Source organism: Plecotus auritus, assembly GCF_963455305.1.
Source record: "Plecotus auritus genome assembly, chromosome: 14".
NCBI classification, from domain to species: domain Eukaryota; kingdom Metazoa; phylum Chordata; class Mammalia; order Chiroptera; family Vespertilionidae; genus Plecotus; species Plecotus auritus.
The window spans coordinates 47,469-47,845 of record NC_137780.1 but is presented as its reverse complement, the minus strand read 5'-3'; positions in this window follow the sequence as shown (position 1 = coordinate 47,845).

Here is a 377-nt window from a genome sequence, read left to right as displayed (position 1 = left end):
GACGGGCTCCCGCAGCTCAGCCTCATTTGCAGCCTCCGCTCTGGCCCCTGCAGCCCCGCCCTAGCTCCTCCAGCAGCAGCAGTTCCCAGGCTTTCCTGGCAGCCCCTGTTCCTTCGTCCCGGCTCCTGGCCAGGTGGAAAGTGTTGTGTAACCCACTGCGCCCCACACAAGGCTGCCTTGTATTTTCTCAGCGAGCCCAGCCGCAGCCCGCCTCACCTACTCTCCCCCTCCGCGTCCCTCTCCCCACCCTGTGTTCCACAGCTTGGCCTGAGACTGGAGGCCTTCCAGCAACGGCTGTGCTGGCTCCGAAAGGTAAAGTCGGGAAATGCCCCCGGAAGGAGCTGAAGAGGGCGTGTTGGGAGCCGGGGCTGCAGGAG